The following is a 20,777-nucleotide window of genomic DNA, read 5'->3' as shown; positions in this document are numbered from 1 at the left end:
TGAAATACTCTATTTAAGGTTTCAAACTCTAAGATCTCATTTGTTCCTCATGAAACAGGTTTCCTTGAAAAACCGTTTGACAATTTCTAGTGTCATATTCAAGAAAACAAACAAACAAAAAAAAAAAAACAAAAACCCAACCAACCAAAAAAACCAAACAACAAACAACTCAAGAAAAATTAAAAAAAAATAACCCAAGAAAAGTAGCTATATATTCTACCCAGATGTAATTTACAACCTTCATTTCTGATCAGCAGCAAAAATAGGATAACATGCTTTGGACTTGGGAAAGAAAAACTAGATACAGCGTTCCAACAGGAGTAATATTTACAGTTCAGTCATAAAGATCTGGTTACACTTTTTTAAATGGATAAGGCTTTTCTAGAGCTTACTAAAGATGGCACATTTCCTGTCACAAGAGGGACATAAAAGTGGTCACAGAGTGAGAAGATGGCTAATGTAGGAAGGGACTTCTGGAGATTGCTTAGTCCAACGACTTGCTCAAAAATGGGTCAGTTACAGCAGTTTGTTCAGGGCTATGTCCAGTCATATTTTTAGTATCTCAGGTGGCAGAGACTCCACAAGGGAAAGTTAGACTGTTTTCTTTATGTTTAAAAGGGATTTCTTGTATTTCAGTTTGCCTGCATTTGTTATTTTTCTTTCACTGGTACTACTGCGAAAGGCTTAGCTCTGTTGTCCTTACTGCCTGCCATTGTATATTTTTAAATGTTGATTGGATTCCCATGAGCTTTCTCTTTTCAAGGCTGAGCAGCTCTTGTAGATTTTCCTCATGTGACAGATGCTCCAGTCCCTCAATCATACATATATATAAAGTACAGAAGTCCAAGGTACAAAAAAACCCCAACAAATTGGCATTACAAATACCAGATTTGTTTAGCACATTATCACAGATTCATTTCAATCCATGTGGTTCTACCTGGATGTTTGGGCATTGCAGAACATAATCTAATAGTAAAACTTGGTGCGTTGCAAGCTGGGTTTGGGTGTCACAAGAGTTAGTGTGTTGCATACTTAGAGATCTGATAACACAGTTACACTGGACTGTCACAGAATGGACAGAAAACAACAACAATGCTTTGTGCCAAACATGAAGCTACCAATGTTATTGAATAGCATTTATATTTTATATATCCTGAAAAGTGTTCCCAGTGTACATCTTCAAAGCTGGCATAACTTTTAAAGTATGAATCATATATTATAGAGTTTCATTACTTACATTCTGAATTAAAGAATAACATTCTGAGATGAAATATGGGAAATTCATATAGCATGTTTAGTCTATATTAAGTATCACAACACTGTGGCATTGCAAAGGTTAAAAAAATAAATAAAACTTGTTTAAATCCTGGTTTTCTGAGAATCACAGCTTCTCAAAATTCCCAGTCATGAAGTGTCATCACAGTGATGTATTGTTTGCAGTTATGTCAGTATGCTGCATTATGCAAGGAAACACAATGTTCTTTTTTAATGGGGTGTAACAACAGGTCATCTCAAGAAGGATGCATGAAGACCAGGGATTCAGGAAAGTCACAGTTCACTGAAACTTGTGGTTAAAAATATTCCCATTTCCTTTTATAAAGTGAAAAATGCTGAAAGTTTTCTGTCCTGGATTAGGAAATTCTGTATTTGCTTTGTGTTCTCTATTAGTATTTCAAATATATTTTTTTTCATTATTTTGTCTACATTCTATTTAAGGATTTCATTATGATTAAAGAAAGCTCTCTGAATAATTTTAAACCATATTAGGTCTGACTTTGACTGGTTTTGTAATCATTCACTCAAGATTTTATTGATGCCTGGAGTATGGATAACAATTCATCTATAACTGTAAGGATTTTCCATTGACAATACAAAATTAATCTCAAGTGATTAATAAGGGGGAGTACATAAAAAAAGAAACTTTTTTTTTGTGTGCGAACTCATTTCTTGTCAACAATTTAAACTCCAATAAAATTATGAAATGTATTCTATATTATGACCCATTTGTTTCAAAGTGTAGATAAAAAGAGGGAAAGAAGATAAATAGATTCAGTTAATCTAACATAACCTTCAAGGATTATCTAATGTACTATTACAGTACCACTAGTCATACTTCTTTTAAGGAGCTGGTTTGGTGCCTTAAGAAGAAATACACACATGCTCATTAAAAAGAAGAAATAGAGCTTTGTCTAGATAATCATACAACCCTATATTTTCATGTGATTTAGTTTATACTGAAATGGAAGACATGCATTTTCATAGGACAGACATTCCTGCATTCCTGTGGAATTTTAATATTTAAATGCCCTTGTTGGTTCTGAATAGTTCATCACACTATTTAATTTTAGTGCATTTTTCTGATCATGAATCTTCCATCCAAAGTCCAACCTCCGGAAACAGTAAGAACAACAAGAAGAAGACTCCTAGATGACAGAGAGGAATACACTAATAAGAAACAAATTCATATATCATGCATCCAAGCTTCATAACTGTAAAACCTACTGACTGTGGCTGATTTTTACTTCCTATTTTGGCTTCTTAAAACAGGCATTTGAATGACATTACAAAGTACATAACTCACAAAAGAAAAGTTTTGTGACTCTGGCAATGCATTTAATATATAATCTAAATCATCTAGTCATTGAGCAGTTGCACTTCTGCAAGTTTGTGTAGTCACAAAAAAAAAAAAAAAATACATATTTTACAATACCTTGCTCTCTCTTTCCAGTCATTAAAAATAACATTCAGAATGCAATTTCTCCTAATTTTTTTTATTTTTTCTATGTATGCTTATGTGTATTGAAGTAATTTGATGAAAACTTTGTTTCAGCAATTTTTTACCTATTAATGGTATATAAGCTTTAATGAATAATATTCCCAGTCTGGGAAGTGAGATATAAAATTCAACATATTTTGATTTAATTATGTGATTGGATTAGCAAAGTCTTACATTATCTGGTTGCTCTTCTTCAGCGCTATTTTTAAGTTCAAAGTGTCCCCAGTTGTTTTCATTTTTCTTTTTTTTTTGAAGATTTTTTCTCTTGCTTGATAATAATTTAACAAACATATTCATTAGGACAACTGACTGGAAAAACCATAGGCTGAAAACTCAGGGTAAATTATTTAAATGCTTCAATGAAATATTGGATACATTACAATAGCAGGCACGCAATTTCTATTTCATAGCTTCTTTTTTTTTTAAGCTAGATGCAGCATTTTTGTTTCAAGAAACAGAACAATTTCATTGTAAAAAGTACAGTATAAATGCAATGTTAATTTTTGCCAAGGCTAGCCTATTTAATGAAGCCTTTCTTTTCCTATTTCCAAGTGTTTCAATTATTTAATAGCATTTCTATTCTTAAAGCAACAGGAAAATATAAACAAAAAGGTTTAATTGGCCATACAGTGGCTGAACATTTGTAGGTGCTACGGCTTTATACTATATGATAGAAAAACAGCATAAGTAAACTTGCAGGGAAGATTAAAGCCACAATAAAAAACCCTCAAGCAAACACCAAGCAAAAACTGCCTGCAAACAACTCACACAGTGTAAGCTTAGATTTGTATTTTTAAAGGTTTGTGGTTTGGTATTTTTTTTGTTGTTGTTGTTGTTTGTTTTGATTATTTTTTTAATTAAAATGAAAATATTTGGGATTTGGTTGTAAACAGCAATATGAGCGAAAGCAGTGGCAAGAGCAGTTGCTAACTGAAGTGATTTTCTCAGAGAACACAATGTAGTCAAACCAGTTCAGGTGTTTATGTTCTATAAAGCCAATTAAGGGAAAAGGTATGAAGTGCATTGTCCACTGTATGACTGACACTGTTCTGTAAAAATAAAAGTTTTATTTCTGTCTTCCTCGTGTTTAAAATCTGCATTCATACATCTGGCTAACTTCAAAAAGAATCATAATTTTTAGGATTTTTATTGAAAAATACACTTAGCTATAGACTCTCAAAGCTTTAAAATGGTGTGTCTATGTGTATATATATTATATATATATTACGCACACACACACATGTATATATATATTTAGTTCTCCTGGGAATTACTGAAGACAGGAAAATGTCTTTGGTTTTCTAAAACCTTACAATATCCCAAATGGGAGGACTGTTCAGCTGCTCTTTGAGAAGGACAATGTTCTGGAGTTATATAAATTGCAATTCACAAGGGACAGAAAATGAAACATAGATGTTTCATTATACACTGCAGTATGCACAAAGGATATTTCTCCCTCATACGTATCTTAATAAAACCATAAAATAAATCTAAGCAGACACAGGCAAATTATGATATAATGAGCTTATTTTTATGAAGTTTTAAGATTAACTGATCTGGCAGTTACTTTTTTGCAGGCCTCCCAATCAAAAGGATTTTCAGCACAGATTTTTATTTTTTTTGTTAGTGAGAATAAACATACTGCATTTCACGACTTCCATGTTTAATGCATACATTAAACTAATAAGAGCAATTATAAGCAAACAGAAACCAAAATATAGTATTCCTAAGAACTGCCTGTTTACATAATCTTGATCAGTCAAAGCATGTACTCTACAGAAAACAGTTTAACAGTGACATTTCAATAGCTTCTGAGTTGCTTGGGTTTGGGTTTTTTTTTATATTTATTTTGAACCTTTATTAAAACTTCATATGTGCATGAAAGAATTAGTAATAAAAAATGTCTATGAAAAGTCACAAGAAAAAAATAGCACCTTAACTGTTTTGCAGTGTCTGTCTTTGCACACATATGTGAGCTAGTGTGTGTTTACTCCTAAGACAAGTGACCAGTTAACAAAGTTCTGAGTAGAAGCAAATATACTGAGACTTAGCACTGTTTACTGACATAGAGGTTAGTGATATAAATGCTGTGTTGACATTGTTTCCCATGCATTTGTAGTATGGACTGAAGAAGACCAAATCTGCCTATGAAATTTAACACAGTTAACATTGCTAAATTTAACTTAGTAACATTGCTACATGTTATTTCTAAGGTGAGAAGCTTTACATCCATCACAGAGACATCTGTTCCTTGAAAGAATGTAGTAGTGCACGTTTATCAGTTACAGGGTGAAGAAGAGGGAACTCGATATTTCCTCATAAATTTCACAGATACTTGCTCATAGCAGATGAGGAGTAATAAGATTTCATAATCCACTTGTTATTGTAGATAACACATTTTTTTTGACTGTGGGGTCTTCTGCAATTATTTTTTTTCTTTCCATTCTCTTTGAGTCTATTCTTTGTTCTCACAGACACTCTATCCCAGGAACCAGGAAACATATCTTATACCATCCTGCTGGATGGAAAGTCCAGTTAAATAGGTTAGCCTTCATTACATTTACAGTATGTAGCTCTCTATAACTCATTGTTCCCTGGTGGATAGTCTTCATTATGTAATGTACCTTTACAAAAAACAGATAAAATTAGAAAGACTAAGAGATAAAATGAGTTCTTTGTAAAGAAAGTAAAGGATAAAAAGAAATTTTAATGAATGTATTATGAAATGAAATAAAATATACGGGTTAATTACTTATGGGAAAGAGAAACAATTCAAACCAAGGAGGTTTAAGTAGAAATTCCTTAAGTCTTTATAAAATTGTGTAGAGACACTAAGGAATACTTTAGTTCTAGTCTTCCGTACTTGAACTGAGGAAACAAAAAAACCGACAGTACATTAAATTATAAAATAATGAAATAATCTGAACCTCTGGTCGTGGCTGAGAACTTCTGAAAGAAAGAAAAGGACACTTAAAATTGGAAAGAAAGGGAAATAAAAATGAGAGGAGACCATAAAAAAAAAACAAAAACAAAAATGAAACAACAGCTTTCCTCACTGGCTGTGGAGCAGTATTAAGTAACTAGGTGATATATCAGTGTTAAAAAGCACCTATTATTTGTCAAGAGCATATTATGCATATCAATCCTGATTCCTTTCTGTCATGCTAACAAAAAAATAAATGAGGTGGGAGAAAAGATTTTGAGGTATTCGCTAGGGTCTTAGTAAGGACTTGGAGATTCTCACATGCAACATGCTGTCATGAGCAACCTCAGAAATATAATTTATATTTTATTGGTATAAAATTGGCCTACAATAGGATGGAAATGTGCACTTAATTATTGATTCACTGTCGGAAAGATTTCAGTTGAGATACTTCCAAGTTTTGTTCTATGACTGATCCTTTATAATATTTTCAGTCATGAATTAGATGTTGATGTATAATAATGTATACAGATGGTTTCCAGACAGGAGGGCTTGTAAATGTTTTGGAAGATAAGAATTCAGTGTGATCTTAAGAAAATGAAAAACTGACCTGAAGTTGTCAATAAAAAGCAAAGTATGAAATGTCACAGTTAAGAGGCATAAACAAAATGTGTACAAATATGAAACTAAATTATCTGTCTAGGCATTAATGCTGCCAAAATTAACGCACAACAGCAGAGGGGCCGCAAATTAAAAAAAAAAGATTTTATGTGTTGCTTTGCAAAAAAGGCAGTTACATTACAAGATTCACTTAAATTTGAGAAATGTTTCGTATCAAATGGGGAATAACATTTCTGCTTGCATTTGGTCTTTGTAAATAGGACTATCATTTATGTTGGTCATAGCACATGTGTTCTGAATATGCAGATGGGACATGTCACTTATGACTGGGACTGACTGACATCAAAGAGTGCCACTGGACACTCTGCTGTGGTTAAGATCCTGCATAATTTGGAAGTCCCAGACAAAGAGTGTAGTACTAATGAAAAAAAAATCAAAGGTTCATTAGTTTCTTTCTTCCACCTCCCCCACTCCATTCCAACTTCCCTCTCCCCCCATCACCCCCCCCCCTTCAAATTCATTCAGTGAAGAATGGTTGAAGAAACTGGATATTAACACGGGGGGGGGGGGGGCGGGGAAGAAAAGAAAAAGGATGATGTAGAAAATGAGAGAAATATTGCCGTTTGATAGTAAGAAAAAATTGTCTAATTGTGATGTTGGTGCCATGGAACAGGCTACCTGACATTGCAAAGGAATATGCTTAAAATAGAAAGGCTTCAAGGGAAAATAATTAGATGCTCTGAAATTTGATTCTGAATATAAGTCATCTTACTTTAGTCAAGAGGGATTGACCACATGGTCTTTTGAGATCCTCCTTAGAGGGCTGTTTCTTCTAGCTCTATAATAAACTTAGATTTATTATTTATTTTGTAACATATAGGAGACTAATTAACAGAACAGGATGCCTGTTGTGAGGCATTTTGTTTTTTTAATGGGAGTTGCAACTATATCCACCTGCACAAATATTCTCAGATGTGAAAAACTGAAATTGTTAACATATTTTAATTGTTAACAGTATTTTGTTCCCCAAAATTTTGGTTTATGCTTTGTAATGGTTAGCTCTAAGTTCCTTTTGTACTTCTAGACATTTTGCAAAACTGTGTTGTTAAAAGTTATTAGTTGACTTAGAGGTAATAAGAGGGAAAATAAAAGCAATTCTTAACTTGCAATTTAAGTCAACTGTACAACATAATGAAAACCAAAATTTTAGTTTACATCAATTATTTCCTAACTTTATTTTGAATTGTGTTTTTAAACACAGTAACATGAATTAATCTTTCATTATACAGAATCTAGTTATCTGATACATATATTATAGAATCATAGAATAGTTGGGGTTGGAAAGGGCATTAGGATCATCTAGTTCCAACCCCCCTGTCATCACAGGGGCACCTCACACTAAACCATATCACCCAAGGCTCTGTCCAGCCTGGCCTTGAACACCACCAGGGATGGAGCATTCACAACTTCCCTGGGCAACCCATTGCAGTGCCTCACCACCCTTACAGTAAAGAACTTCCTTATATCCAATCTAAACTTCCCTTGTTTAAGTTTTAACCCATGACCCCTTGTCCTATCACTACAGTCCCTAATGAAGAGTCCCTCCCCAGCATCCTTATAGGCCCCCTTCAGATACTTGAAGGCTGCTATGACCAATACCCCCAAGTTCTTCTTGGAAGGGCTGCTCTGAATCTCTTCTCTGCCCGATCTGTAGCTGTGCCTGGGATTGATCTGACCCAGGTGGAGGACCCTGTGCTTTGCATAAACTTCATAAGGTTGGCATCAGCCCACCTCACAAGCATGTCGAGGTCCCTCTGGATGGCATTCCTTCCCTCCAGCGTATCAACCGAACCACACAGCTTGGTGTCATCGGCAAACTTGCTGAGGGTGCACTCAATCCCCCTGTCCATGTCACTGACAAAGATGTTGAACAAGACCAGTCCCAACACTGGTGGGTGTTGTCTATATGACATGAGTATATACTATTTCAACTTACTAAAAAAACATACTGGAAACTGTTGATTTAGACTAGAATAGTTTGTTTTGTTTAAAATATAGCTATTTTTTTTTTAAAAAAGCCCCAAAGTGTTCAAGAAGAGTTCTGTGAAGAAGACGCTGGTCTGACTTTAAAGCATATTAAGTTGACCATCATAAATAAACATAAAAGAACATGACATTAAGTAAGTTTCAGTTAGTGTTTTATTAGCCTGTGGAGGACAGACTACTGACAAAGGCAGGAGGTATGTTATAGGTGAGAGAACTTCCTGATACCACAGCTTTGTCAGTGCTACCCATCGCATTCTATCTGCAGCTTATGTTAAACCGGTGGCTAAAATGTTCCCTTGGGAACACTCTGAACCTTGCAAGCTTCTTGGCAACCAAAAGTACCTATAGACAGACCTGCCTATCATATTTTATAGTCTTTTCTTTTCATGTCATCTTGTTGCTCCGAAGCCCCAGTGAAGTGATTTTTGTGGATGGACAGTTTACAGTTCACAAATAATACAGGATGTTTTGAAATCCACTGCTCTCTTGTGCCTCCCATTCCTGTCTTCTGAACTATTTACAGATTTTATTATATCTTCTTACTAATGTGACAAATATAACTAGAAATGGAAATGAGGGATTTTACCCTTCTTGTTTGGTTTTGTTATTGATGGGAAAGACTAAGGACTTGTTCTGTACAAATGCCTACCACCATTTTAACGCCTTCAGAACTATTCAGACCTTTCGATGCTTGGTCTGGTGGATGACCTTATAACCCAAATCCTCAAAGATATTAAATTTTGTTGAAAGTGAATTGCATAAATATCTTTACGTAGCTGGCTATCGCTGCAACTATTTTGATTAACAAAGCTCCCTGGAGGCTTAAAATGTCTGGAGATCTAGTACAGCACCTGGGAATTCTTATTCTTGCTGCTGAGCTCCAGCTCAGTCCCTGTCTAAGCCCTTCCTAGCTATTCAGACTGTGTCTTTCTTTTTTGCCCAATCTAGTAGGCATTTCAATAAATCAGCCTGCACAGACAAGAAATTGGAATGGTATGTTAGTAGAGGTAGTACTAATTATGCTAAATACAGCAGCAAAAGCAATGTTCCCTGGGAATTAAAAGAATACATATACCACCTATATACAGTGATATCAGCACTTATTTTCAGGTACATGGTTACTCCACATATAGTCTTTTTTAGTTTCCTCTGCCATGTTGTTCCTATTTTTATGAAAAAATTAAATATTTATGATGATGTATTGTTTTTCTTTGAATAAATGAAATAATTTGGGGGAGTTTATGTTGGACTTTGAAAACCTGGATTGTGCACACAGCTCCAAGATTTGAGGTTCTTTGTAAGAATCTACTTTGGAGAAAATGACTCAGGTTCCTCTGCATGTTATAGAAGCTCTGGAAAGTTCTCTGACTCCTGGATTAGGCAAATCCCATTCTTTAGATATCCAGCATGCTTTACTCAGTCTCTGTACCAGAACTGTTGTTTCTGACATTTTTTAGCTCACATAAATTTTAAGTGTACTTCTAGCCATATAATTTTCTTTAAAATCTAGTTTTAATTATCTGTGATTATCTTGAATATTCTTCAGATAGTTTATTTTGTTCTGGTGGTCTTAGTAATGATATTGGTTTATGAAGGGTAACAATACTAGCATTATGACCTGAAAGGGTTCAACTAAAGCTTCCATAACAATTAATGTGCTTACAAAAAGAAGTGAGAACATTTAAGGAACTGCATTTTCTTTTTCTTCTTTTTTTTTTTTTTTGTGTTATGTTCATGCAAATTGCCTAAGTTACCTTTTTAATAGAATGTAATATCTAAACTTCATTTTTGACTGAAACTTTCCTTTCTACATTTCAGCCTGTAGTAAATCTTTTGGCCTGCTTTGTAAATATCTAAAAATAAACCTTATATGATATATGAAAACACTGACAGATCATCAACTACAGGAACACCAGGAGCCTTGAAGAAGTTAGATCTTGGTATGTTTGCCTACAAGAACGCATTCCTCCTCCTGAAACCAGGACACTCCTGCTCTCTGGAATGAATGTGTTTGTATCTATACAGTATTGAAACTGCAACATTAAAACATTCAGAAAGGGGCTTCTTTGTGAAAGATCTACGTAGGAGATAGTAAAACACCTAGATTATCTCTGAATAAAATATGCAAGTTCTATTTCCATTGAAGTCACTGGAAAAACATTTTTACTCTTACAGGACTGTTCTTTTAGTAGAAGGCTGACAGTATCAGATGTTCCTTACTATCAGGATTATGAGTATGACCTGGGTTTAGCACTAGCAGTCATTTTTTCTCTTTCTTGGTAGCTGGTGCAGTTCTGTGTTTTGACTTTCGGGCTGGGAGCAAAGCTGATAAAAATGATGTTTTGGTTTGGCCAAGAACTTGGTGAGCCTCATGCTCTGCCAGGGAGGAGGGGAAGCCGGGAAGAAGTAGAGACAGGACACCTGACCCAAACTGACCAAAGAGGTATTTCATACCACAGCACGTCATGCCCAGGAGGTAACTGGGAGTTACCTGAAGGACAGGGGGTCTGCCGGGTCGGACTCATTGTTCGGCGGGTGGTATTGTACTCTTTTCCCTTGTTATTATCTCTTATCATTGTTAGTGGTGGTAGCAGTGGTGTTTCTGTTGTACATTGGTTGCTGTACTGTTCTTATCTCAGCCTGTGGGAGTTGCTTTCTTTCGATTCTCCTCCCCATCCCTCTGGGAGCTTGGAAGGGGGGGAGACCCTGGGGAGGGGGTGGGGACGTGTACCTCGATTGCTTCCAGCCCAGCACCACTCACTGGGAGTGAGTCCACAAGCTGTCTGGCTGGGGTTAAACCACGACAGAGTAATATTTGGAGAAGCACATGGATGCTATTTTTCCCACTGAAATAAGTTCATAATGAATGAAGATTCTTTGCTGGTTTGAAAAGCTTGCCACCAGACTGTTTGCAAGAGCAAAACATATTAAAAGCACCTACGGTGGCAACTGTTTTTGATATATCATTATTTTGGTGTGTATATATTTACTTTGTGCATAGGTAAGTATACATCATATTTACAGAAGAGGTACAAATATATCATTTAGTATATGTTTCATCCTTAATGTGTGCACATATGGAGAATGTTTATGCATATACAGTAGCTAACTATGGGAAATTCTGTAAAAGTAAATGCTTTACTTTCTGTGACAATTCTGTTTTTCTTGTTATGATAATGCTCATCTTTAAAGCAATGAGATCAGTTTACTCAGGAATTACTAAGTTTCATTTTTATGTGAAATGATTAAATTTGTGTATATATGCACATTTATGTATATATTTTTCCATACATGTAAATCTGTGTAGCTTTATTTCTTCAGTTACGGACATCTGAGGGTTTTGTTCTAGTAATAAAATCTAATTCTGTTTGGGTCTTCCATGTGTCACACGCTAGGAATTTAACACAACACCATTATACACAAGAAAAACCTTATAAAATACTGGTAAATTTTCTTTTTTTTTTCCCCCCCCACACACATTCTTTACCTTATTTTATTGACAATGATGATGTCATCGAAAGTTAGCCTTTCCATGCAAACATTTCCCTATTTCTCAGCAACAGTCAGACTTTAAGTATTACCTTCTTCAGAAAATGGATATTGCCAGTAAATGTCAAAAAGCACCAAACTCAACCCATTAAAGCTTTCGCTTTTACTAAATTTGTTAATGCACACATGGTATTCTAGTTTTTTACAAACCTTGTGTCATTGTTTGGGTCCATTAAGAGTGCCTTAAATTATTGTACAGAAGATCACAATTTTGTCATTAATGACCTTGATCCTCTTCTGACCTTTGGATTCTTGGAGCACTCACACTACTCATAAATTTTTGAAGATTTACAGTCTTCTAGGCATTAGGCTATGGGAGTATAACAGAAATTACTGAGATTATTAGATAATATGTAACGCTGAAAAAAAATATTTTGATTTCCAAAGATCTTTCAGTTTTGCAATCTTATTTTCTGGAAGGTCTATAGACCCATTAAAATGGGATAAAATCACATTTTATAAAAAAATTGATTAAGTCACTTCTCCAGTGAAATGGTGAGGCACTGGAATGGGTTGGCCAGGGAGGTTGTGAATGCTCCATCCCTGGTGGTGTTCAAGGCCAGGTTGGACAGAGCCTTGGGTGACATGGTTTAGTGTGAGGTGTCCCTGCCCATGGCAAGGGGGTTGGAACTAGATGATCTTAAGGTCCTTTCCAACCCTAACTATTCTATGATTCTATGATCCTATGACTAAATAGTTCATCACTCTCAGGATAATAGGAAGTTTTTCTCTTCTAATCCAGAAATTACTGAATGCATCAATATCACTTCGTTGTGCCTTTTTCTTTGTACCTGTGTTGAATGTAGCATCAATTCACAGAAATTACAATTTACTCTTTGTCTGTTAAAGAAGTTAGCAGAAAAAAAAAAAGACATAGAACTGCATATACCCATAATTCACAAAGTCATTTAATATGATGTCAGCAGGTTTATCATGGAAGTTCCTAAATAAGTGTGATTTTTGCAAGATGTATCTAAAGAACTGCACCTTATCTCCTCCTGCACCTTACTGGGTTTTTTGTTTGTTTGTTTGTTTCTTAATTCCTTTAGAGTTGAAGACAGCAAGAATGGTGTCTTCAACAATGGTAAGTTCAAACAGAATAAAAAAAATGTATAGACATAGGACTGTAGAAGGAGACTATATCTGGAGTCATTTAGTTTGGCTCTTTCATCATTTTATAGTATTACCACATAACATTACTTTCATAAGGTGCTCAAACTACAGATGAACTAGTTTTATTTATATTTATCTATTTATATATGTCATGGTTTGAACCTAGCCAGACAGCTTGTCCACTTACTCCCCCCTCCTTCTTGCCCTCCCCCTACTCTCGGAGGAGAATCAAAAAGAATGCAACTCCCACGGGTTGAGATAAGAACAGTTTAGTAACTAAGGTATAACACAAATCACTACTGCTACCACCAATAATAGTAATGATAAAGGAAATAACAAGGAAAGATAATACAACACCTCACCACCAGCCGACCCATAATTCGCCCCCCCCCAGCCCGACCAAGCACTGACTGATACCTCCTCCAACCCTGCAGTCTACCCTAGCCCTTCTGGCTCACTCCCAGTTACCTCCAGGGCATGATGTGCTGTGGTATGGAATACCTCTTTGGTCAGTTTGGGTCAGGTGTCCTGTCTCTGCTTCCTCCTGGCTTCCCCTCCTCCCTGGCAGAGCATGAGGCTCACAAAGTCCTTGGCCAAACCAAAACATCATTTTTATCAGCTTTGTTCCCAGGCCGAAAGTCAAAACACAGCACTGCACCAGCTACCAAGAAGGAGAAAAATGACTGCTACTGCTAAACCCAGGACAATATATTTATACATTTATATATTTATATAATTATATATTTACACATTTATATATTTATATACTTATATACTTATTTATATATTTATTAATGCATCCTCACAGTGAAATTTTTTCAAAATGTCTGAGAAATTTTCATAATTTTTCATCATTGTCCCTACAAACTTAATTTTCCTAAGAAATTTAAGCTATACAGACTTTTCCAAAGAAGTATAAGAGAGATCATCTCAAAAACAATTAAAAAAATTACATAAATATTTCCCTGTTTATTTTGGAGTTAATTAATTCCTATTCTGGATAAAACTTAGATCTTACATTATAGAATTGCATTTTCCTGTTAAACAGGTGCATCCTGTAATATCTGCAAAGTGAAGCTGTTGTCAGATAGTACTCTATTTTCCATTCATCGGCTCTTTCCAGCAGGTGAGTTATACACTCACAGTAAAAATTCTTGTTATTAATCCTGAACAAGGTTTCATTTTGTTGAATTTGTATTCAATTTATTTATAGTTGAATTTTATGCTATTTTTATTATTTCAGTTCTCTATATCAGCCAGTTAAAATTTAGTCCATTTTTTTTAAGTTTGCAGACTGAGGCAAGGATATATGCAACAGAAGTTCCTTTTCTGCAAATGCAGCAGAATATCAGCAAATGAAAAAAGTATCAATATCCACTGCTCAGATTTATTTTCTGTAATAGTGACTGCAGGATATTTTTACTGGTATGAGATTAGTGATAGCTCTAGAGCAACAAAAGGTGAAACAACATCCTTGTGTTATTTTCCAAGCTTTACTGCTTTACTGTTCATCTGCCATCCTCTACAAACCATAACAGAGATGAATACAAGTAACCTTAGCATTTTAAAATTATAATTTAGGGTGGATTTTCTTTTCTTTTGTGTACAATCTTCCTCAAACTTTCTGTTGAGTATGTGTAGGACTAGAAAAGAAATAAAGTTTGGTTATATATGTGAGGAAACTAAGGAACAGAAGACGTTTTACAGCCACATACTCTGCGTGTAAAGAACAAATGTGTGTGTCAGGATGAAGAACCTTGTGTCAAGCAGCACTTTGTTGAAGTAGTAAATAATGCCCCAAGACAAAAAAAAAAAAGAAAAAAATTGATCTAATAACATTTATTTCTCAAAATTTTAACTTAATAAATAGCAGATTTATTAGTTTTTTTATCTTATAAGAAAGCCAGTATAATTAAGAGGCACTGTGGCAGAAAATACATAGAAACTGGTGGAATTTTTAAGTGGAATTTTTCATGGTAGACATTTTTATCACAACAACATTCATATATCTAAAAGTTCTAATAATATTATATATATATTTCATCTTGTGATGTGCAATTCCTTTTCATTTTCACTGATAGTTGCAGGCCAAAACCATGCATTGAATAATCAATCTGATGACATCATAATGTTATTGTTACCATATCTACAAGCACCTACTATTTGACAACTGACTTTTTCATTAGCATTTCAAAATATACTGCTGATTTTTCTTCACCTTTTTATTCTGATTCCCCCTCAACACGAGTTTAATAGAATGACTTAGGTAAGTAATGAATTAAGTAATTTCTATTTATTTTTATTTATTTTTTATTCATATGTCTTACGTCTCCTATGCCATTTGCATGATGTCTGCTGAGAGAATATCTTTTTAGCAGTCTAAGATGAGGACCTAACATTTTATCTGTGATATTCTGAAAAAACTACCAAAGGCTTTTTTCAAGATAACATGTATTCAAAGCAGAATACCCATCAGGAGTTTCTGCAGATAACAGCCTTTTCTAGCTGAAGGGGCACAGAACCTTTTCTAGAAGCAAGCTACTTTCTAGTCATTTTGGAGAGACATCATACTTGATAAGAAGAGAAGAGAGGAAGAGAGACACTGATAATAGTGATTTTTATTCTTTATTCTGATACTTTTAATAATACAGAAGATGGTAAAAGTCTACATTGAAATGTCAGGTACTTGGACACTGTGAAAATTGCAGTAAATGTAACAGAAAGAATCACAGCACAAGGATCTTAGCCACATACCTCTAGTATCTGTTGCTCAAATAATTGTTAGGAAGAGAGCATAAGAACTAGCTATACTAAGTATACCCACAGTAGTAAAGTAGTTCCTGTGTCTTGATAACCATTTATGCCCTGTTTTATGTGGGCATTTAAAAGAATAGTAAAATGCATAGAAAATTTTCCAGAGAATAAAAATTCAGTCTTCCTGAAAAAATAGATTTAAATTTCACCTTACCTACAAACAAGTGGGGTGAGGTTTCCACTAGACTTCATTTTCTAGGTAGGAGATGAGTCATGCACTGAAGAATCTAGAAGCTAGAATTTCCATAAATTTTAAATTCTATTATATTAAGTATCTAGTATGTTAAGACCAACAATCTTTTTGTAGATCCTTGAGTGTGGAGGTAATGAAGTAAAAAACTCTTATGGATGAGTCACTAGTGGTAAGTAAAGTGACTTCTATTCGAACTGACCACCTCAGGCATTTTTTTGATGTGCTAGCCAGTATTTCTCAGTTCACATATGGTCTTAAATTAAGCTTAGCTGTTTGTGTCTGCCTGGTTTGACTTTTTGACCCTCTCCCTTTTTCATCAGATACAGTGTTTCTGCCCCAAAGTGCTTAGATATTTCCACAACGCGTGCAGTGACAGCTGCAGTAGTTTCTTTACATTTTAATGTAAAAATCACTTTCCCCTTTGACCTGATGGGTTGTACTGAACTCAGTAGGAAAAATAAAGTGCAAAATAGGAAGATTTTAATATATTGCTCTTAGGTTAAGACTACTAACTTGATCCTGATTTAACTAGGGAAGGCCTTACCAATTTTTAGTAATTGAAGTTTGGATAAATTGACATTATTTGTCTATTTCTTTATAACTTCGAGCAATCTAGAATTTAAATTATAAAACACTTTAAGTTATATTATAGATAATTTGAAAAAAGAAGCATATTTTATGAAGTTCAAAATACTTTCTCATATTTGCACCCTTAGACCTGTCATTGTCATCACTAATAAAAAATTTCTTCTTAATTTCAGAGACATCTAATGAGATGAGCCATTAACATGTGGGAGGTCTAGGTTGCCATGTAGAAGGAGCTCAAGATGGAGGAACAAGCCATCAGGTTCATCATGAAGTTGAGCGAAGATACAAAAGTCTTGCATCCACAAAGGAACAACTCTATGCATTAATGCACATTGCATATTGGTTAGAAAGCAGCTCTTCAGAAAAGGACCTGTAAGTTCCAGTGGACAAGAAACTGATCAAGTCATCAGTGTGTGCTTAAGATATTTGCCTACTGGACTTTGTTAATAAGAACATAACAGCTGAAAGGAAATGTCTATTTCCTCTACTCAGCACTCAGAGGCCAAATCTGAAATGCTGTCCAGATTTGGGGGTCCCAAATAAAAAAAAACTGTGTGCCACTGGAGTGACACTAAGCTTCTCAAAAGCATGGATCACATGTAATATGGGAAGAAGCTGAAGGAGCTAAATTTATTTATCCTGCAGGCATAACTAAGGGAGGGCAAACTATATACAGGTGTCAAAAAGGAGACAGGGGATCATATTAGAAAGCTGAAACCAGACACTAAAGTGTGCAGGAAAAGGACAAGAGGCAATGGTAACAAGCTGCAGAAAGAAGAAGTCTGATTGAAGGAAAAAGCACTTCGCAGCAATGGTAATGAAGTAGTGGAGTAGGCTGTTCAAAAAGCTTCATCTTTAGAGAATTACAGAAGTCAACTGGATATGGCCCTGAGCAACCTGATCTAATTTTGAAATTAGCACTGCTTCAAGCAGAAGGTTGGATTAGATGGGCTCCAGAGAGCACTTCCGACATAAATACAATTCTGTGATCAACATCAAAACTGGCAGGCCTGTCATCTTCCTTTCAGGCTTCTCAACAGCTTTTGGTGAGATATATTCATGAAACCACATGCATGGAGAAAAATGGATAATAATGGATAAAAATTAAACTGTTAAGATCCTCTATTAATGAGAATAATATTTGTATACATTTAGATATATCTTAGAATAGTGGTTGATATTTCTACTGCCCCATATAAATCAGAATAAGCAAAAAAAGACATAGAGATGAACTGTACTGAGTAATTAGTTCTGATATCAGTCAAACAGATTAAAAGTGTAATTCTGTTTTCTACCTCCTTCATTTGATTTTACAAGTTATTACGCAGTCAGATTTCTCACTTATCAAGCAACACAAAGATCTTGAACTTGCTGGACTGTAAGAAGAAATGGCAAACAATGAAAGGACAAGGGGAAATGGGTATAAATTGGAACACAAGAGTTTCCACTTAAACCTGAGAAGAAACTTCTTCTCAGTGAGGGTGACGGAACACTGGAACAGGCTGCCCAGGGAGGTTGTGGAATCTCCTTCTTTGGAGACATTCAAGACCCGCCTGGACACGTTCCTGTGTAACCTTATCTAGGTGTTCCTGCTCCGGCAGGGGGATTGGACTAGATGATCTTTTGAGGTTCCTTCCAATCTCTAACATACTGTGATACTGTGATTAAGAATGTATACAGTAATAACAGAGGTATGCTGTAGAAAAAAATTAGGTTGATGGATCCTCACCACTTAAGAGTATGGGCTATAGGATGGAAGGAGAGAGAGGAGAGTACCCTTCACATAATAGTATCCAAGAAAAAGCAGAAAGCTTTGACTGGGAGTGAGTAAAGAAATATGTATTACAGGCACTGTGTCTTATTTGTCTTGAGAAATGCAAGAGAATTTCAGAAATACAGATTCTGATTGAAAAAGCACCATTAGGAAACCATATGTAATGAATGACTACAGCTTGAAGGAATCAGTCAGTTTGCTAGGTGCCACATGCTGCAAATGAATTTTCAAACAAATGAAACCAGACGAATTCCAGCTATTAATTTAATTCTTGGTGTGCCTGCATAGCAGATGCCATTAGCTGTATGTAGGATATTCATACTTGAAATATTTATTTTAGCTTCAGTATGAAAATTTGGACATATTACATATAGAAAAGAAACACAAATTCTGTATGCAATTCAATACTGACATCAAAGGAATGTTTTCTATAAACTTACATCTATGTGGTCTTTCACTCTCTCATGAACATAGATCTTAAAATGCCTGTGTCAGATATAACTCTCAAAAGATTTGAATTAATTTTTAAGGAAAGGATTCTAACCTAGAAATGATAGCACTCTATTTTTAGCAAAAGACCCAAAGCAGTAGGGGTACTGGTACAAGTGAAGGAAATAAGATAATACCTTTCTCAAAGACTCCATTACTACCGGCCTGAGACATTTTTTAGTATTTTCCTGTTACGTTTCAAAGTCCCAGTGTAAAGCTTCAGCATCAAAGTACTGGCACAGCTGAGCATCCTAATGTACCTCAAATGAATGTGGGCTTGCTCCTGAAATAATGACTGCATTTCATAATTATTTAAACAGCCAAACAGATAGAAGCTTTGAAAGGAAATCCAAAGTGATATAGAACAGATATAAAATGTTAATGGGCTTAGAGTCTACTTAATGCCTGATGTTCAGGACAATTTGGTCATTTGTGAGTATTTTAATATTTATTTGAAGTAAATATTTAAAATATCTTGAAATTGTAGCAATTTTTTATTCCTTTCTTTATAGTTCAAAATGTTAAGTATATTAAAATAGAAAATAATCTTTCCACAAACTTTAAATCAGATGTTAAATTACATTAACAGAATGGCATTGACTAACGATAGAAAGAAACGAGTCTTTGCTGCTGTCCTGGGTTTAGCAGTGGCAGTCATTTTTGTCTTTCTTGGTAGCTGGTGCAGGGCTGTGTTTTGACTTTCAGCTGGGAACAGAGCTGAAAAACAATGATGTTTTGGTTTGGCCAAGGACTTTGTGGGCCTCATGCTCTGCCAGGGAGGAGGGGAGCCGGGAGGAAGCAGAGACAGGACACCTGACCCAAACTGACCAAAGAGGTATTCCATACCACAGCACGTCATGCCCAGGCTGTAATTGGGAGTTACCCGGAAGGGCGAGTTGGACTGCAGGGTTGGAGGAGGTATGGGTTGGTGCTTGATCGGGCTGGGGGGGGGCAAGTTATCGGTCACCTGGTGATGGGGTGTTGTATTCTCTTCCCTTGTTATTTCCTTTATCATTACTATTATTGGTGGCAGCAGCAGTGATTTGTGTTATACCTTAGTTACTAAACTGTTCTTATCTCAACCCGTGGGAGTTGCATTTCTTTTTGATTCTCCTCTCCGTTCCCCCAGGAGTAGGGGGAGCGCAAGAAGGGGGGGAGTGGGTAACAAGCTGTCTGGCTGTGGGTTAAACCACGACAGCTGCTGAAGTGCTTCTACTGATTTTTAAAATGGTATTATCTGTGTTTTTTGTGACTGTACAGATGTCATTTATTACTAAACTGATAAACTGCCTTGTCTATTTGTCTGTTATTTACTCAAAGGTGTTTAGCTAGGCTCCAGTTACTGTATGATACCGATTGAAAATTTAACAATTACACAAATATAATCATAAATTAAACTAGAGGTCTGGGATTTTTTCCTTCAAATCTCTGCTTAGTGAATAAAAGGTCTACCCACATTGTGCTCTGCTTTGCCTATGGACACTTTTAAAACCACTAATAGAACATATTGTATTACCTAAGAAATATTTCCAGGTTGAGATCCTTGCTCAATACAAATGATTTGAAAAGACTGGTAAACAGATTTGTTACTCCAGAGGTAGATTATCACACATTTCACATCTTGGCATTTCCGGTCTACAGCTTATCTAAAAGGCAACAGTTTAAATCTTTGTCATAGACATCTGTTTAACCACAACAATTCAGTTGTAACATATAAAAGTTCGTTTCCAACAGTTTATTTTCTAACATAAGGCTGATTTCTAATTACTTGTTGCCACTTTATGACTCCTACATCATTTTGTATTTCAGTGATACCAAAATTATGATGACATTACATAATTTCTGTCTACACTCTCATGGAAGTTGTGGAATTGCTTCTTGGAAGCTGTCA

The sequence above is a fragment of the Neopsephotus bourkii genome, unplaced genomic scaffold (assembly GCF_033783945.1).
Source record: "Neopsephotus bourkii isolate Nb327-2 ecotype Australia unplaced genomic scaffold, CSIRO-AGI_Nbou_v1 NB_1780, whole genome shotgun sequence".
Lineage (NCBI taxonomy): Eukaryota > Metazoa > Chordata > Aves > Psittaciformes > Psittacidae > Neopsephotus > Neopsephotus bourkii.
The sequence above is the reverse complement of the archived record's forward strand: the minus strand, read 5'-3'. Positions refer to the sequence as shown.